This window comes from Bos indicus, chromosome 28, assembly GCF_029378745.1.
Source record: "Bos indicus isolate NIAB-ARS_2022 breed Sahiwal x Tharparkar chromosome 28, NIAB-ARS_B.indTharparkar_mat_pri_1.0, whole genome shotgun sequence".
NCBI lineage: Eukaryota > Metazoa > Chordata > Mammalia > Artiodactyla > Bovidae > Bos > Bos indicus.
In genome coordinates this window covers 11,991,906-12,011,664 of record NC_091787.1, presented here as the reverse complement: position 1 = coordinate 12,011,664, position 19,759 = coordinate 11,991,906, and positions in this window count along the sequence as shown.

Here is a 19,759-nt window from a genome sequence, read left to right as displayed (position 1 = left end):
TCATTTTGTATTTACATTAATGATTCCTAAGTATTAATAACATTTTCTTTCTTATAATGCCTCTGTTTTATTTTGGTAAGAGAGCAATACTGGTTTCATAAAATGAATTAGTATTTCCTCTATTTTTAGTTTTCTGGAAGAGTTTGTATACAAATGTGCATTCTATATTTAATCAATGAAACATTGTACATGTTTATTAAAGTTTGTTATACATGTTAAACAAGTCACTTGGATGCATACTGAATTTCTCTCTTTTATTCAATAGTAATTGAGATTGCTAACCTAAAATATTCTATTATGGCTGTGAAGTTTTCTATTATCATTCTTATTCTGTCAGTATTTACTTCTTGAGCTTGTAGGTCATATTATTGATTACTGGTGAGGTACTGAGAGAGACTGTTGAGGAACTAAGCCTTCTATAGCACATGGTTTTGTTTATCTCTAACAATGTTTTGCTATACACTTATTTCAATTGATACTAATCAGGAACCGTATGAAATAAAAGTTGCTAATGTTTTAATTTTTAAACTTAAATGTCCTTATGCTTTAAGAATGCCTCCTGTAAATAACATGTAACTGGGTTTTTTGAAAAGTCATTATGACAGTGTGATATTTATTGGAGATTATTGATTTTAACTATTGCTAAACTTGGATTTATTTCTACCATCATAATTGTGTACTCAATCATTACACTTTTCCTGTATTTCTTTTTCCTCTATACCCTTTCTTTTCATTATTTATCTCTTTTTCTTTTCTTTTAGTTTGGCCTGTACTGTTTTGAAAATTGTACATACTATGTCTAATCTTTTAGGGAGCACTTTAGACAGCTCAAGAAAACAAGGAGAGGAGAACTTTTAAAGCATTATCACTCTCTGTGTGAGATATGTGCCATTTTCTATCTTGATTTTTTTCAACCCCACAATATTCAGAGTGATTGTTTTTATTGTTTTATTTAGAATATTTGAGTAGATTTACACACAAATATAATTTTATCATTCCTTTTTCATCTGATGCCTTCTTTTTGGAAACTTTTTCTTCTTTTAAAGTTCATCCTTTAAAAATTCTTGTTTTGAGGGTGTGTAGTTAATATCTCTTGAGTTTTATTTGTACAATATTGCCATCACCTTATCCTCATTTTAGAAAGATAATTTCTCTGGATATGTAATTATATCCAGGTGAATTGCTTGTTTTTCTCTCTGAATGTTGAAGAACTTATTTTAATGTCTTTGCATCTATTATTTCCATCAGTCAAGTAATCATTCATTTACTGAAAATCTGCCCTTTATCTTTGATGTCAAAGTCTTCTACTTGTTGTCAATGTGTTTCAATTTTACTTCTTCAAATTCAACATTTTTTTTTAATTCATTAGTCTTCCTCCAATCAGTTGGAGGATTTATGTTTTTCATCAGTTCTAAAATTTCTTTTTAGTTATTATTTCTTTTTTCCCAGACCTACTTCTAAATCTTTGTTTAGATGAATTTTGATTATTATTATTTTATTCTATAAATCTATAAGCCTCAATTTTATATTTTTTATCTCTGTGTGCTGAATTCAGAGTTATTTCTTAAGGTATATTTTCAAATATATTTTATCATTGTCTTCTTGAACTATATCTAGTGTTTAATACACTTACTGTATTTTTAATTTCATTTATGCATTTTTAAATTTTTGACAGTTCATATTAGTACTTTTACAAATCAACCTGGTCAGTTTTTATATTATTATTTTCATGTTTTTAATTCTCTATGTATTTCAAAATAGTAATTGTAATTTATTTTATATTCTCTCTAAAAATACTACGATAGGTGTACCTTGGAGATATTGAGGATTCAGTTCCAAATCACTAAAATGAAGTGAATATCACAATAAAGTGAGTCACACAGATTTTCTGGTTTCCCAGGACATATGAAAGCTATTTATGCTACACTGTAGTCTGTTAAGTGTACAACAGCTTTATGCCTATAAAAGCAATGTACGTACTTTAATTAAAAAATAATACCATTGGAAAAATAGCACCAATAGGCTTGCCCATGAAAGGTTGCCAAAAAACTTCAATTGTGTAAAAAATATAATACCCACAAAGTGCAACAAAGTGAAGCACAATAAAATGAAGAATGCCTGTTTTTACAAGTTTTTGGAAGTGATTCTGCTGATTTATTTTCTGTTGGCTCATTTGCATTGTTTTTTGTTTTCTAACATTTTCAGTGATTTTTGAGTCTGAGCTTATTTTTTCTTTGACTTCAACTTTGGGAAATCTTTGAGATCTGTACTTCAATTGAATTCCTCCACAGAGAATTTTTGCTGGTTTTGCCAGATGTTTAGTAGCATATTTAATGCAAATTGTGAATTTAGAGTCTCAATAAGTAGTATGAATATGGCCTCAATCCCATGATTTATTAAGGCTTCTTAAGTGAGAATTTTCTTCGCTTAGAAATAAGGTTGGGAAAGAGGCCATTTTCCATATCATACATCCTTGTTTTGTACAAATGGAAATGAGAGGAAGATATTATCCTTTGCTGTCTCAGTCTTACTCAGTGGACATCTAAGTTTCCACTTTGCTCAGCCCAGGCTTTGTCTCCTCTCTCACAGGTATGTAAACCTTAATACTCAAACATCAAAATGCTTTGGTTTGCCACATGCACTTAGGACAAACATTTGCCATAGATCTCCTAACCTCTGTGGTATTGCCCTTTATTATATTTCTGATAACTGATTTATATTTACTTTAAATTCCACTCACTTATGCATTGTAAAACTTAAAAAAAATTATCTAACATTTTTAGGAGATGTTTCTTTAAATGTCTCCAATATTCTCAGAAACTAAACTCCAAGCCAACATTGGCCTAGACTATCTCCAGAACAGAGAAAATAAATATTTGTGATTCAATACATTATCAATGATAAATTGTGGACATTGAGGAAAGCATCAAAACAAATGTAAATTAAGAAACCATGTTAAAAGTATCAACAGTCAAGGAGAATACAGAAAAGCATTCCAAGGTGTGAATTCTGTAAGTTTTCAGGAGACATATACCAACTACACTGAGACTTTTCCTTCATGTTTTAATCACATTAAATCTCTCAATAACTCCTGTTCAGCTTTGTCAGAGTTTTCTTATGAATCTCAGCCAATTCACAGTGAGTCCTTTTTTTCTAGAATTTTTCTTCCATTCTTTCACCTGTAGCATTTTTACTTACGCACAAAAAATCTGCTGTTAAATCACTTTTTCTCTCAAGTTTTATATATACTGCTGCTGCTGCTAAGTCGCTTCAGTCGTGTCCAACTCTGTGCGACCCCATAGAGGGCAGCCTACCAGGCTCCCCCGTCCCTGGGATTCTCTCGGCAAGAACACTGGAGTGGGTTGCCATTTCCTTCTCCAATGCATGAAAGTGAAAAGTGAAAGTGAAGTCGCTCAGTCGTGTCTGACTCTTAGCAACCCCATGGACTGTAGCCTACCAGGCTCCTCCATCCATGGGATTTTCCAGGCAAGAGTACTGGAGTGGGGTGCCATTGCCTTCTCCTTATATATATACTAATGAAATAATTATTCTGGGCTTCAGTGTGACCATGTTCGCATATTAATGAAAACATTCATCTTGCTCTAGATCATGACCAATTTTTTAAGCTGGAAAATATTTTTATTGAAATTGACTGAAGACAGTTTTCGATGGCTTCCTTAAAGATACTAAATAGTTGTTCCTTTATTTTGTGTCCTTAACTTTTTATATTGTGTTTTTATCTATTTAAAAAAAACACACAAAACATTTCTATGCAGCTCAATTAAGTAAATTAACTAATTAAGTGATTCTATCAATCATTTCGGGGTTGAAGAATAAAACTTGATCCAGGACTTTCCTGGTGGTCCAGTGGTAAAGAATCTGCCCACCAAGGCAGGGGTCTTGGGTTCAGTGCCTGGACTGGGAAAATTCCACACGCCATGGGGAAGCCAAGCCCTTGCACTGTAACTACTGAGCTCTAGAGCCTGTGCTCTGCAACAAGAGAAGCCACTGCAATGAGAAGTTCGTGCATCACAACTAGAGAGTATTCCCCACTTGCCACAACTAGAGAAGTCCAACGTGCTGCAACGGAGACTGACTGTGGCCACGAATAAATGAATAAAAATTAAAGACAAAAAAAAAAGAATTAAATATACCCCAGTGACAGCTCTTGAGCCTTCTCCATTAGGGCCTGCTCTTACCTCTGAAATGTAGCCAGTATTTTAGGATTTTATCCGCACTGATTCTTAATGTATATATTCTAGAGCTCATTCAGTGTGCACATTTCTGGCTGCTTTTGTTTAATGTCATGGTTATGAGGTTTATTCATGTTGATTCACTTGTAAATATATCATCTATTATTAAAATTTACTATTTCCTTTTTTAGGAATATACTGCACATTATTTATCTATTATGAGTTGATGGATATTCAGGTCATTTTTTATTTGTGGACTGTTGTGGATTGAGTTATGTCATTTCAAAATTCATACACTGGAATCTTAATCTCTAGGACTTTAGAATGTGATCTTATTTGAATATAAAATATTTATAAATGTAAACAAGTTAAACTGAGATCATTAGTGTGCATCCTCATTCAATATGACTGGTTATATATTATATAAAAAGGGAAATTTTCTAATTCAGTTTTTTTGTCACTAAAATAATAAGCTTTCTAGACTTTTAGCAGTGATACTAGATGCTAGAATAAATGGAACTATATCAAAGTTTTGAGTGAATATAAATTAGAAATTTGACATCTATTCATACTTCACTTCCCTGGTGGTTCAGTGGTAAAGAATCTGCCTGCCAATGCAGGAGATGCAGGTTCAATACCGGGGTCAGGATGACCTCCTGGAGATGGGAATGGCAACCCCCTCTAGTATTCTTGCCTAGAAGATCCCATGGACAGAGAAGCCTGGCAGGCTACAGTGCACGCAGTTGCAAAGAGGTAGACACGACTTTGCAACTAAACCACCATCACTTTCATACTTAGTCAAGCACGTGGAGCCAAAATGTCATATTTTTTTTTTTAGCTAAACAGAGATTCATAAGTTTATATATATATATAATAGATATTTTGAGAGTTTGATATTGAAGTTCAGTTCAGTCCAGTTGTTTGGTTATCTGACTCTTTGCTACCCCACAGACTGCAGCATGCCAGGCTTCCCTGTCCATCACCAACTACAAGAGATTGCTCAAAATCATGTCAATTGAGTTGGTGATGCCATCCAACCATCTCATCCTCTGTTGTCCCCTTCTCCTCTTGCCTTCAATCTTTCCCAGCATCAGGGTCTTTCCCAATGATTCAGTTTTTTGCATAAGGTAGCAAAAATACTGGAGCTTCAGCTTTAGCCTCAGTCCTTCCAATGAATATTCAGGACTGGTTTCATCTCCTTGCAGTCCAAGGGACTCTCAAGAGTCTTCTCCAACACCACAGTTCAAAAACATCAATTCTTTGGCACTCAGCCTTCTTTATGGTCCAACTCTTACATCCATACATGACTACTGGAAAAAACATATGGAAGCTATCAGTTTCCCTCATAGCTCAGTTGGTAAAGAAACTGCTGCAATGCAGGAGACCCCCATTTAGATTCCTGGGTTGGGAAGATCCACTGGAGAAGGGGTACGCTACCCACTCCAGTATTCTTGGGCTTCCCTTGTGTCTCAGCTGGTAAAGAATCCACCTGCAATGTGGGAGACCTGAGTTTTATCCTTGGGTTGGGAAGATGCCCTGGAGAAGGGAAACTGTACCCACTCCAGTATTCTGGCCTGGAGAATTCCATGAACTGTATTGTCCATGGGGTCACAAAGAGTTGGGCACGACTGAGCGACTCTCACTTCACATCCACACATGCCTATTGGAAAAACCATGGCTTTGGTATTGAAACTCTAAGTAAATATCTTAATTTACCTACTTAAATATAATTGCAATATATAGTGGAACTATATGTAAGTTTGTTCTTTGTTTTCCAAGTCTCCTATAAATGTATTATAATACTTTCATAATTTAAAAAACTTAAAAAGGGAAACTATCACCACAAATATTCATATAAGGCAGCAGTACCCAACATTTTTGGACCAGGAACAGGTTTCATAGAAGACAATTTTTCTATGGATTGGTTGTGGGGGGTGGAGAATGGTTTCAAGATGATTCATGAGCATTACATTTATTGTGTACTTTATTTCTATGATTATTACATTGCAATATATAATGATAATCTGTATTTGCAGCCATGCCCCAGGGCTAACAACACCACTTCAGCTCCATCTCAGTTTGTCAAGCATTAGATTCTCATAAGAAGCATGCTATCTAGATCCCTTGCATGTACACAGTAGGGTTCATGCTTCTGTGAGAATCTAATGCTGGTGTGATTTGACAGTAGGTGGAACATAGGCTGTAAAGCAAGTGATGTGGAGCAGCTGTAGGTACAGATGAAGTTTTGTTCATTCATTCACCCACCACTCATCTCCTGCTGTACCTGGTTCCTAATAGGTTGGGGGGCCCTAATATATGGAGAACATCATGTGAAAATGAAGCAAACCACCAGAAACTACGGAGAAGGCAATGGCAACCCACTCCAGTACTCTTGCCTGGAAAATCCCATGGATGGACGGCCTGGTAGGCTGTAGTCCATGGGGTCGTTAAGAGTCGGGCATGACTGAGCCACTTCACTTTCACTTTTCACTCTCATGCATTGGAGAAGGAAATGGCAACCCACTCCAGTATTCTTGCCTGGAGAATCCCAGGGACAGAGGAGCCTAGTGGGCTGCCGTCTATGGGGTTGCACAGAGTCGGACACGACTGAAGCGACTTAGCAGCAGCAGCAGCAACCAGAAACTATGGGAGAGAGGTCAGGAAGAGATTCTCCCTTACCATATATAGAACGAACAACCTTGCACTTTCATATTGAACTTTCAGCCTCTAAAACTGAGATAATACATTTCTATTGTTTAAGTCACCTGTTGTGTGGACTTTGTTACGGCAGCCTAGAAAACTAACACTAAGACTATTGAAATATAGCTACAGCTGCAAAAAATATTTTTACTCATATTTTTAATTGAACATATATTTGTGCATTTCTATTGTATATGTGTCTAGGAATGGAAATTTGGGTCATGTACTATAAGTCCATTTTGCTTGTTCTGATATTTCCAAATAGTTTCCATGGTGTTTATACCAATTTATACTCAGAAAGAGTACAGCGAATTTAACACAAAAGAGATTGAAGTTTCTACAGTTTATAGGGCAAAATAGAACCACGAAGCTAGCAAAGATTATTCACGCTACTTATAAAAAAGACTCACATTGGGGGAGTTTGGTTTGACTATTAATGAATGTAGATTGTTGAATTTACAGATTAATCACTTCAGTTTACACACTGATAGCATAAAGTGTTATGCCATCTGGAGGAGAGATTTCACAAGTTGCCACAAGTCCTAAAAGCATATGTTTTCCAAGAGATCTTCAATTGCTGAACTGATAGTCAATTGCTGAGTCTGATAGGGTGCCCTCCTTCCTACATTCAGAGATATATTGAATGCAATGCCAGGAAATAAGATTTCTACTGTAGCATCCTACACCTTTATGGTTTTTCCAGTAGTCATGTGCAGTTCTGAATTGGACCATAAAAAATGCTGGTTGCCAAAGAATTGATGATTTTGAACTGTGGTGTTGGAGGAGACTCTTGAAAGTCCCTTGGACAGTAAGAAGATCAAACCAGTCAATCCTGAACAACTGAACAACAGCTACCGAGTTCTGGAAAGATTACAGTAAATGATTAATTTTAATAGTTATCTATGATATGCCAAGAAATGCTGTTGGGTGTTTTGATAGACAAAAAAATGTCCACCAAGAAGGAATTTATGATTGAATGAGGGGCATGCTCTTGGAAACAGGACTTTATACTCAATTAATTTCCCTTCTTTATCCGCCCCCCCCCAGCCAAGTACATATCTTCTTTTTTTTAAATTATTATTTATAACTAATTTCCAGTCCCTTCTTCTTTCAGTTCAGTTCAGTCGCTCAGTCATGTCCGACTCTTTGTGACCCCATGAACCGCAGCACGCCAGGCCTCCCTGTCCATGACCAGCTCCCGGATTTCACTCAAACTCACGTCCATCGAGTCGGTGATACCATCCAGCTATCTCATCCTCTGTCATCCCCTTCTCCTCCTGCCCCCAATCCTTCCCAGCATCAGAGTCTTTTCCAATGAGTCAACTTTTCCATGAGGTGGCCAAAGTACTGGAGTTTCAGCTTTAGCATCGTTCCTTCCAAAGAACACCCAGGACCTATCTCCTTTAGAATGGACTAGTTGGATCTTCTTGCAGTCCAAGGAACTCTCAAGAGTCTTCTCCAACACCACAGTTCAAAAGCATCAATTCTTCGGTGCTCAGCTTTCTTCACAGTCCAACTCTCACATCCATACATGACCACTGGAAAAATCATAGCCTTGACCAGACGGACCTTTGTTGGCAAAGTAATGTCACTGCTTTTGAATATGCTATCTAGGTTGGTCATAACTTTCCTTCCAAAGAGTAAGCATCTTTTAATTTCATGGCTGCAGTCACCATCTGCAGTGATTTTGGAGCCCCAAAAAATAGTCTGACACTGCTTCCACTGTTTCCCATCTATTTCCCATGAAGTGATGGGACCAGATGCCATGATCTTAGTTTTCTGAATGTTGAGCTTTAAGCCAACTTTTTCACTCTCCTCTTTCACTTTCATCAAGAGGCTTTTAGTTCCTCTTCACTTTCTGCCATAAGGGTGGTATCATCTGCATATCTGTTATTGATATTTCTCCCGGCAATCTTGATTCCAGCTTGTGCTTCTTCCAGCCCAGTGTTTCTCATGATGTACCCTGCATATAAGTTAAATAAACAGGGTGACAATATACAGCCTTGACGTACTCCTTTTCCTATTTGGAACCAGTCTGTTGTTCCATGTCCAGTTCTAACCATTGCTTCCTGACCTGCATATAGGCTTCTTAAGAGGCAGGTCAGGTAGTCTGGTATTCCCATCTCTTGAGGAATTTTCCACAGTTTATTGTGATCCACACAGTCAAAGGCTTTGGCATAGTCAATAAAGCAGAAATAGATGCTTTTCTGGAACTCTTGCTTTTTCCAAGATCCAGCGGATGTTGGCAATTTGAACTCTGGTTCCTCTGCCTTTTCTAAAACCAGCTGGACCATCTTAAAGTTTACGGTTCACGTACTGCTGAAACCTGATTTGGAGAATTTTGAGCAGTCCATGACATCTGAAAAATCTAATGAAGTTGAATTTTAAAATGCCATGTTCCTTAACAGAGAGACATGAGATGTAAACCATGACTACAGTCAAGAAAAGGGTAATATTCTGTCACAACTAAATCATCAACTTTAAATTTAGTAACATTTAAAAAGCAATAATATGCATTCTTGTCCACATGTAAGCAACTGTCAGTGTTAAACTGCAAAATCCCAAAGACCTAATTAAATTAGCTTATTCCATTCACTTGTGAAGCATTTGAGTGACAGTTTAATAAGGATTGTTTTTGTGGTCCTATAAGTCAGAGCTAAACTCCATCGTAACAAGATACAAATAGCACTTCCAAGAAATATTTTTTCAGAAAACTTTCTCCTTAAATGATTTCATCATTTGGTCTCCTGCTTATATAAGGAAACACATTTTACAACTCTCTGCTCTTGGTGTTAAAAAATGACACTTTCAGAAATAAGTTTCTTTTCATTTTATTTATGAGAATGATGTTGCTATGAAAAATATGACATTTTAAGAATCATCAGAAAAGAATGATGCACTTAACCAAAAAATTTAAGTCAAAGACTTTAAATGACTTCAACAACCTGATCATTAATGCATAATGTTCCCATCATATTAGATCCTATGTGCTTTGTTTTCTGTACTTCTAACTCACCACCCCCATTATTGTGAATCATCAGTTCATCTCAGTTCAGTTGCTCAGTCATGTCTGACTCTTTGCGACCCCATGAACTGCTGCATGCCAGGCCTCCCTGTCCATCACCAACTGCCAGAGTTTAACCAAACCCATGTGCATTGAGTCAGTGATGCCGTCCAACCATCTCATCCTCTGTCATACCCTTCTCCTGCCCTCAATCTTTCCCAACATCAGGGTCTTTTCAAATGAGTCAGCTCTTCTCATCAGGCGGCCAAAGTATTGGAGTTTCAGCTTCAACATCAGTCCTTCCAATGAATATCCAGGGATATTTTTTGCCTTATTATAAATCTCTTAGCTTCTGGAACCAAGATTTGGAAAGAATAGGAATCAAAATAAATCATTCAATAATACTCCAGTCAGAAGTATTAAAATTTATGATTATTGGAATCATTTTTTGCTTTTTATTTTCTCATTTAAGATGAATAGTTTACATATTTATCTAAGGCAAACTGATGTTTGAGAGGTGTTTAGGCTTAACTGTAAATAATTTTGTTTTGTTTCGAAGGTGGTATTACCATAAGTGAGAGCAAGGAAAAAGAAAAATTTCCAGTGTTTTAGTGAACTAAATTAGAAGTTCATCTGTCTAATGTTTAAAAGATCTATTATACATATCAAAGTATATAATGGACATTTGTATGTCATTCACTTCTGATACATTTTATTTAGAACTCAGTCATCAATATTCATGGATAAAACCATATCTTATGAGTGAAATTAAATTATTTAAAAAAACATTTACTGACTACCTACTACACTCAGGAGACTGTACTAGTCACTATAGTTCAAACTTGATTACTTCAAGAAATCTTAAATTCTAAGAATAAAAAGCTACATATAGGGCTGTTTGATGTCAACTAAAAGCTTACAGCAGTATGATAAGTTGATTAATGTAACATCATATTGAGATATAGAAAAGCAGCCTTTGGCTATCTAGAGGCTGACCTGGAACACACGGGAGGTGTTAGTGGCCTACACTTGAACATAAGTACATTCATGGATCATCAGCATCAAACAAAGCCGCTCCATGACCATGAATTGAGGCCAAAATAAAAAGTGTGTTAGAAATGTACATTTACTTTCTGGATTTAGGTATGTAGTTACCACAAATATTAAATTTAAACATTGAGGAAAATCTTTTATTTTTAAGGCAAAGCATTACCTTACAAAGGTTCCTAAATGTTCTCTGAAGAAAATTAAACTATGCAGCATACGAAGTAGCAGCTCAAGTAAATTTTTTCACTGTAAGCAAAAGTGAATACAATGGATTTAAAAATGTTCTGAAAAATAAATTGGTAAATTATGGCCATGGACAAAATCTGGCCCACTTTCTCTTTTTATAAATAAAGAGGTATTGAAACATAGTCATGTCATTTATTTACATATTTTCAATGACAAAATTAATTAGTTGTAATAAAAATAGCATGGCCAGGTTAAGTTTAAAATATTTATTATCTGACTCTTTAGAGCAAAATTTTGCTGACCACCCATCTTGGAGAAAAGCAGAGTGATATTGAATCTTAAAAATAGGATTGAACAAATTCCAGCTTCATAACACTCATAAAATATATTACCATTTTTATGTAAAATGTAATTATAACATAATAAACAAAATACTGTGATTCAGTCTCGTCTGGAGAAGGAAATGACAATCCACTCCAGCACTATTGCCTGGAAAATCCCATGGACAAAGGAGCCTGGTAGGCTATAGTCTGTAGGGTCACAAAGAGTCTGACATGACTGAGTGACTTCACTTTTCAGTCTCCTCACCTATATAATCAGGGTTATAATAACAGCACCTATAGGGCTTCTTTGGTGATCCAGTGGTTAAGAATCCACCTGCCAATGCAGGGGACATGATTGATCCCTGGTCTGGGAAGATCCCACAGGCCGTGTGCCACAACTACTGAAGCATGCTCTATAGACTGTGCTTCACAACAAGAGAAGCCAGTTCAACGAGAAGCCCATGCACTGCAACTAGAGAGTAGCTCCCATTTGCTGCAACTAGAGGAAGCCTGTGTGCAGCAATGAAGGCTCAGTACAGCCACAAGTAAAATAAATAATTAAAACATTATAGTGCCTACATATTCATAGAGTTATTGTGAAGATCAAGTACATTAATATGTTTAAAGTGCTTAGAACACATAGCATCTAAGAACTGCCAATATAAGGATTTCCTATTTTCTACTTGCTCATTATCACTAAAAAAGCCAGTAGCACCTCCAGACATCTAAATATAAAAGCTCATTTCTGGAAAAAAGTGCATTGAGCACAAGAATAGCCAAGTGATGGCAAAGTTGATTTGTATTCTATTACTGGCCCAAAATGGCTCAAAACACAAAAATCAAAAAAAGAGTTAGAGAGAAAAAGGAAAAAAGGGGGATTGCATCAAAAGCAATGACAATTATTCTATTCAAAATAGGAAACAATTAATAAAACTGATTAGAAGCAACAATGTACATGATAGATTTTATGGAGTGTTTCACTATTGGATTTTGAGCAGATGCAAATGCAATAGAGCTCTGAGACACCCACACACTGATTAAATAGGAGAAACCTAAATATCCAGCTTCACACCCAACTTCTGCAGGAATATCAGTGTGATAATTAGTCTGTCCTCAGACTGGAATTTAATTTCTGGGCCTTCCGTTTTTATTTCATGGTGTTTCTTGGAGGAAAAAATCCACAAGGGGAGGTAAGCCAATGGGGCAGGTGAAAAAATATATATATCTTAAAATTAAGGAAGATGCAGAGTAATGTCCCTGAAATTTTATTAAGTTGACAAAATCAAACTCTCCTTAAAACAATTTTTATAAATACTTTAAATGTCACTTATTGAGATTATATCCAACATCAATTTAATGTAATATAACATTTAATTTATTGTGGTAAAGAACCCGCCTGCCAAAGTAGGAGACAAAAGAAACACGGATTTGATCCTTGGGTCGGGAAGATTCCCTAGAGGAGGAAATGGCAACTTACTCCAGTATTCTTTCCTGGAGAATCCCATGGATAGAAGAGTTTGGTGGGCTACAGTCCGTAGGGTTGCAAAGAGTTGGACACGACTGAAGTGACTTAGCATACACACACAAGATGAATGTATTCTGAAAAAATTTTATGTTGAGGTCCTAACCCCCTAGTACCTTAGAATATGATCATATTTGGATATAGCTCATCATATAAGTTGTTATTTAAGTTAATATTAGTCGGGTTGGCCCCTAATCTGATACAACTCATATCCTTGTAAAAAAGGGAAATTTGGATTCAAGAAAGACATGCACAGAAGGGGAAAGCTAAGGATGTAGTAATGCACCCACAAGCCAAAGAACTAACAGAAGTGGGGAGAGAAGCCTGGAACAGATCCTTTCCCATATCCTTCAGAGGGAGGATGGTCCTGCCAAAACCTCGATTTCAGATCTCTGGTCTCAAAATCCTGAGACAATAAATTTCTATTGTTCTAAGCCACAGAGTTTGGTAGCATTTTGTTACAACAGTCACAGGAAGTTCATACTCTATCCAATTGCATACTAGATTCTTGAATTAATGCAATTAATTAGAAACAACCCCTGGGACAAAAGTCCAGCATGCATCACAGCTAACAACACTGATCTCCATTGCTATGCAGTTTGCATTTTTAGAAATTTTATCTTTCTTGAGTAGGTACTTCACAACCCCTTGATATGAAATTAAAAATTACAAAGAGACTAAAGAGGGAGTTAGTTTATCCATATATATTTGATATTTTTATTAATGCTAATAGAGGTACCTAACATATAGTACCAGAAATTATATTCTTGGGTATTTTCATTCACTTAAAAGTCATACTTACCCTATACACATAAACTGAGGGTCACGGAAAGTAAGAGCTTTATGAAAGCAATGACTTGAAAGGAATTCTAAAACAGGAATACATGAGCTCTATTAGTACAAGATAAAATTTTCTAGGTGGGTAAATTTCTTGCAACTGTGACCACAGTGAAGTTAAAACTAATCTCTAGATGGCATTGCCAAGGGTTCCTTTTGAAAGCCAGTGGGTGAAAAAAAAAAAAAAAGAAATCCAGTGGGTGAGAATTTCAAAATTTGTATCTCTGTACAAAATTATGCTTTTTGAAGAGAATTATCACAGAAATTTCTTCACAACAGTAAAACTTATTGCAAGAAATGATAATTACAAATTTTAGAAAGTGACATGCCAATACACACTTTGTGTTTCATGGATTCAAAGAAGTAGCAATATTAACATTTAAACAGGAAAACAGTATATGAGCAGAAGGTTTTTTTTAATAAAAATAAATTGCACAAAAAAGGAAAAAGAAGATATGAACTTCAGTTTGCCCTCAATATATGACATGTTGTTATTGTTTAGTCACTCAGTCATGTCCAACTCTTTTGTGATCCCATGGACTATAGCCCACCAGGATCTTCTGTCTATGGGATTTTCCAGGCAAGAATGCTGGAATGGGCTGTCATTTCCTTCTCCAGGGAATTTTCTCAACCCAGGGATGGAACCCACGTCTCCTGCATTGGCAGGCTGATTCTTTACTAATGAGTCACTTCAGAAGCCCCCGAATATATGACATATCTAAAGATAATTTCTTAAGTAGATATCTTATTGTAAACAGTGCTGCAATGAACATTGGGGTACACTTGTCTCTTTCAATTCTGGTTTCCTCAGTGTGTAAGCATAGCAGTGGGATTTCTGGGTCGTATGGTAGTTCTATTTCCAGTTTTTTAAGGAATCTCCACACTATTCTCCATAGTGGCTATACTAGTTTGCATTTCCACCAACAGTGTAAGAGGGTTCCTTTTTCTCCACACTCTCTCCAGCATTTATGGTTTATAGACTTTTTGATAGCAGCCATTCTGACCAGTGTGAAATGGTACCTCATTGTGGTTTTGATTTGGGTTTCTCTGATAATGAGTGATGTTGAGCATCTTTTCATGCGTTTGTTAGCCATTTGTATGTCTTCTTTGGAGAAATGTCTGTTCAGTTCTTTGGCCCATTTTTTGATTGGGTTACTTATTTTTCTGGAATTGAGCTATAGGAGTTGCTTGTATAGTTTTGAGATTAATTCTTTGTCAGTTGCTTCATTTGCTATTATTTTCTCCCATTCTGAAGGCTGTCTTTTCACCTTGCTTATAGTTTCCTTTGTTGTATGAAGCTTTTAAGTTTAATTAGGTCCCATTTGTTTATTTTTGCTTTTATTTCCATTATTCTGGGAGGTGGGTCATAGAGAATCCTGCTATGATTTATGTCAAAGAGTGTTTTGCTTATGTTTTCCTCCAGGAGTTTTATAGTTTCTGGTCTTATGTTTATATCTTTAATCCATTTTGAGTTTATTTTTGTGTATGGTGTTAGAAAGTGTTCTAGTTTCATTCTTTTACAAGTGGTTGACCAGTTTTCCCAGCACCACTTGTTAAAGACATTGTCTTTTCTCCATTGTATACTCTTGTCTCCTTTGTCAAAGATAAGGTGTCCATAGGTGTGTGGATTTATCTCTGGGCTTTCTATTTTGTTCCATTGATCTATGTTTCTGTCTTTGTGCCCGTACCATACTGTCTTGATGACTGTTGCTTCGTAGTAGAGCCTAAAGTCAGGCAGGTCAATTCCTCCAGTTTCATTCTTCTTTTGCAAGATTGCTTTGGCTATTCAAAGTTTTTTGTAATTCCATATGAATTGTGAAATTATTTGTTCTAAATCGCTGAAAAATACTGTTGGTATCTTGATAGGCATTGCATTGAATCTATAGATTGCTTTGGGTAGTATACTCATTTTCACTATATTGATTCTTCCAATCCATGAACATGATATATTTCTCCATCTATTTGTGTCATCTTTGATTTCTTTCATCAGTGTTTTATAGTTTTCTATGTATAGGGACATGGAAGCAACCTAGATGTCCATCAGCAGACGAATGGATAAGAAAGTTGTGGTACATATACACAAGGAATATTGCTCAGCTATTAAAAAGCATGCATTTGAATCAGTTCTAATGAGGTGGATGAAACTGGAGACTATTATACAGAGCGAAATAAGTCAGAAAGAAAAACACCAATACAGTATATTAATGCATATATATGGAATTTAGAAAGATGGTAACAATGACCCTATATGCGAGACAGTAAAAGAGACACAGATGTAAAGAACAGACTGTTGGACTCCCCACTCAGACAGGCTCTGGCTCAGGATTCGGCCTCCCCCCTCAGACAGGGCTCTGGGACAAGGCTGCGCCTTCCCCCTCAGACAGGCTCTGGGGCAGGGCTGCGCCTCCCCCCTCAGATGGGGAACACATGTACACTCATTGCTGATTCATGTGAATGTATGGCAAAAAGCACCACAATATTGTAAAGTAATTAGCCTCCAATTTAAAAATTTAAAAAAAAGTAGATATCTTATTACTACCATGAAGAAAATGCTATAAATTTTAACTTTAAAAGTTATAATCATTTAGACGAGCTTTAGAGTTTAAAAAAATTACTTTTACTCCAAGATTTAATCTAACTTAAGCCATGATTTTGTTATAAAATCCTTTTACCAGTTTTGGTCACTTTATGGGTCAATCATGTTTGTGTGTTAAATGAGTAAAAACTCTTTTCTATTGATAAACCTTCTAATGTATTTTTGTTATCAAATATAATATGTTCACCTTAAGCAAGAAGACTGGCAGTTGTTTCTCCAGCCAAAATGGCTTGATTCCAGATGAATAAAGAATTGCAGTTTGGGGTCTGCAAAACTAGGGAGCTTTGTGCAAGTCTGCTGCAAAAATGGACAGGAAAACCTTTTTATAGAGGGAAAAAGGAAGTTGGGAGGACCATGGATTTTCATTGGCCAGTTTGACAGTTTCTCATTGCTGAGTCCTTGCCAGGAAAGAAGAGGAGTTTTTCTTCTTCCTGTTGGGTTCTACTATTATCATAGGGTATGAGAGCTCCCCCCTCTGGTATTCTGACTATTTCATTGAGATTTCCATTTATTCAGTTTTACATAAGTAACAAAATAAGCTCCTAGTAACAGACAGGTTTTGTTAGAAATTCACAGGAGTGCTAAACGTTCCTGCTATAATCATGAAAGTTTTTTTTAAAAGGTGACATTTTTATACATTAGAGATTTGCTTTAACATTTCAAGAGTTATTTGCATGGCAGTGTTGTTATTGTTGTTTAGTTGCTTAGTCCCGTTTAACTCTTTTGTGACCCCATGGACTGTAGCCCACCAGGCTCCTCTGTCCATGGGCTTTCCCAGGCAAGAATACTGGAGTGGGTTGCCATTTCCTTTTCCAGGGGATCTTCCCAATCCAAGGATTGAACTTGCATCTCCTGCATTGGCAGGCAAATTCTTTACCACTGAACCACCAGAGAATATTTTTTTTCCATTATTGGAGAGAAGCATTTGATATTGGGAATATGGTGAATTTCATATTCCTCAAGTCAGGCATAGTTTTTCTGGATTCTCGAAACAAATCTTTAAATAAACTATTTTACATGTCATCTTTCTCTACTTTGTTTAACTGAAATGTGCATGAAACATATGGCAATACAAAGGTTTGTTACCTAAAAATCAGAAGAGGAAAAAAAACAGTTTTGTTTACTTAAGCTGCAGTAAGAATGCTGAAACAGCTTTTAAGTGCAGTGTATCAACAAGGTATTCAAACAGCAATACTTCCTTTATCTCCTTGTCATAGCTTCGAAAGATTTGACTCGTATATTTGACCCTGAAAATTTCTACATATTTTCTTTAATACTAAGAGATATGATGAAGGTTTTTATAAGTAGTATATTAAGCTGAAAATACTGCCAAATTTTAATTCTCTCCACTGTGTTGAGTCAAATTTTGGCTGAAATGATATAATGAATGGCAAATAAGAAAAGCCTTGTCACTTTTATGTTTATATGCATTTCAGTATGGAAGGACAATTAAGAATTTCTTAAAAGCAGTTCTAGGGAGTAAGATAAATTCTGTACAATTTATTCACTTACATATTATAGACTTAGGAAAGATTAATTTTTCCTTTCACATGGCATTTTTCTTTATAAAATGACATTGATCAAGGGCATAATACACAGAAAGAGTTTTTATAAATAAAAATATTAAGAAGCCACCTTAAAAAAGTGATATATCTATATACTCTAATATGGTATGATTGTCAAACATATCACTTAATGGGAAGAAAATGGTTGGGAGAATTTGTAGTGGACAGACTCTAAGATGGGCCAGAGTGATCCTTGCCTCCCAATGTTCACATCCTTATGTAACTCCCACACCTTGAATGAGGACCAGACCTCTGACTTTTTTCTAACAAACAGAATATGACTAAGGTAACAAGATGTTACTGAAGTATAGGTCACCTAAGATTGCCACTTCTATCTTACTAGCAAATTCTGTTTCTTTTGGACTTGCATGCTTTAACATAGCAAGTGGCCATGTTGCAGATGTCCCTGAGCCTATGTCAAGTAGGACCTGAAGCCTTTAGTCTAGTTTCCCACAAAGAGAGCATATAAGTGGCTTCTTCCACAGTCAAATATTCAGAAGAGACCCCAGGCCAGTGTGGCACCTTAATTGAAATCTTATGAAAGACATAGAAGCAGAAGACCCAACTAAGCCATATCTGAATACCTGAGTAAGAGAAACTTTAAGATAGTAAGTATGTGTGCACTATTTCAAGCTGCTTATTATATGACAATTTGCCATGCAACAATAGATAACTAATACACAATTTGGTACCTGGAATTTGGATACTTCTATAACCTCAAAGTGTGGGAGTGCCTTTGGAACAGGGCAATAGTTAAAGACTGGAAGGATTTGCAGGAGAATAACAAACAAAGCATAAATTACCTGTACTATTCTGTTAGTAGAAATTTGGACATTGAAAACACAGCCAGAAAGGGCTCAAAAGAAGTGAGGGAGCATGCTTTCAGAAGTTGAAGGGAGAGGAATCTTTATTGTATAGTGGCAGGAAGCTAAGCAAAATTTTCATCTCAGTTATGTGGGAAACAGAACATTTACAAGATAAACTTGGTTACTTAGCTAGAAATTTCCAAGCAAAGTGTTGAAAATGCCACCTGGTTTATTCTTGCTACTTACAGCAAGGTGCAAGAGAAGACAAATTAGGGAGGGGTGAACTACAGTGTTAAAAAAAAAAAAAAAGGAGCCAGGATCTGATGATTTACAAAGTTCTCGGCTTCTTTAGGGGGTTTCCCAGGTGGCACTAGTGGCAAAGAACATGCCTACCAATGCAGGAGACCCAATAGACTCGGGTTTGATCCCTGGGTTAGGAAGATCCCCTGGAGGAGGAAATGTCAACCCAGCCCAGTATTCTTGCCTGGAGAATCTCATGGACAGAGGAGCCTGGCAGGACCCAGTTCATCAGGTCACGAAGAGTTGGTCATGACTGCAGTGACTTAGCACAGCTTCTTCGTATGACAAAAGATGCTAAAATTAAGAAATGTCTTCCAAACACTCAGAACAATGTATTCTTGTCATGAGGCCTTGTTTAGAGATCAATTTGAGTGTGTCATTGGACAAACCTTTTGTTAAAACTTTAGAAAGATAAGGTATCAGAGTAATCCATCACAAAAAGTCATTTAAAGGGACTAATGAACACTTAAATTATTGAAGGGATTATTGAACCCTTCAATCAAACCATAGGGCATCTTGGAAGCTTTAGGACATTATCCTCAGCCAACTCTGCAAGTAGCCAAAAGCAGAAAAGGGTTTATGGAAGAGACATTTCCAGACATGGCTTTTGAGGAATGGAATAAATCCTAATGAAATTCATAGAAAGCCCACAAATTTTTGAGGAAATCATGTCATGAAAA